Genomic DNA, 1,629 nt, shown 5'->3' on the forward strand with positions numbered 1-1,629 from the left:
TATTCAATTTACACACGTGATAAAATATACAAATGCGAAACATCTTATTTATCAAAAGTGCTATAAAATTCGTTCAATATTACGTATCAATCTCACGTACTGCCAATTCACGTTTCCGCTCGCGACGATGGTAATTCGGCCGTGGTTGATTATTCAGCATTGCGCATGATGCAAAAAGTATGTTTTGGAGCATTTAGGTTTAGTAAATCAAGACAAATCATTGTTGACCAAACGTATAAGTTTAATTAAACTATAATACTGCTAAATATGAGTAAAACACTGTACAAAACACAAAATAACAGATTCGAACCTAACCAATATCCATGTCACTGAGCTTGTTGTTATAATGCTGATATTTATTGCAGAGAGCAGTAATGATTGAATGCTTTTTGCAAGTTTTTCCACAATATGTAGACTCAAGGCGGGTTCAAAGTTAATCAACATCCACTTCACTGCTCTCTTTCTGAGATTGCTTGCATGTATTGCAAGTAGTGATAATTGTTGACTGCAATCTGAACATGTATTTTCCACAATCATTACATTCAAGGCGAGTTCTGTTGCTTTCCCTTGACCCGCAGATGTAGGAAATATCTCTTCGGATTGGTTACACTGCTTCATCATCGGTAGTTAGTTTTCTGTATTGTGCCAAGCACACCAGCAATTTTTCTTTTTTTCTTTTTTTTTTTTTTTTTTTTGCAAAATTAATATTTTACGATGAGCTTTCAGGTTTTCATTTATTAATTCTAATGCTAACACGTATAGATATGGGTTTGTAATATTTTTTTATGTTAGGGCAGTTAAAAATGAAGCAGCGGATGAAAAATAATGAAACTTTTATTTACAATTTTATGTAAATGCGAAACAAAAAATCACGTTTTGGCTCCCTCTGACGGCAGATTGGCCGTTCACCCTCCACTACGAACTTTGGGATTGTACTGAACGGGAAGTAATGAATTTGATAATTTTCTAGCAGAGGATTGGTATGTTTAAAGTAGCGAGATATTGCTTTTGCATTACACATTACTTTCTAATCCACATTTACAAATGGAAGAGAATCGGGCTGTTTTCCAAGAACAGGGAAAACAGGATTCCCTGGAACATCTATTAAAAATGAGCGAAAGTGGAAAAGAAATAATATATGATTTCTAACACAGAAAGGTCCAGCTTATATTGTCCTGGCCAAAGGCTCTCAGGCCGGAGTGAAAATGAGAGTAACTCATACTCTGGGGGAGTGATAGATAAATGAGATAAGGTGGACGAGTAAACGGATTGAACAGGGAGATACGTCGATTATGCAGTTGAGAACTTATTTCAAAATACTTTATTAAAAATTTTTGTTCTTCCCTCAATTTGTGCACCTGATATAACATTGTACTTTAAAAGACTTATGCTAGAAGTTTTAGATCTAGATCTGATAAGATACCAACGTTGTTTAGTGTTGCTGATGCTGGTGTCGTTTTTTTAAAGATATAATCTAGGTGTTTGCTGCATCTCAATAGCTTTTTTATATTAAGTCATATATTAGAAATTATTTTAAGATATGTATTCATTTGGAAATGCACACCACAATTCCCAAAGGTTTTTTTTTCTTTTATTTTGTAATGTGTAGCGACTCTGTTCGCCGTGCCT

Source organism: Thermobia domestica, chromosome 7 (assembly GCF_964235325.1).
Source record: "Thermobia domestica chromosome 7, izTheDome1.hap1.1, whole genome shotgun sequence".
NCBI classification, from domain to species: Eukaryota; Metazoa; Arthropoda; class Insecta; order Zygentoma; family Lepismatidae; genus Thermobia; species Thermobia domestica.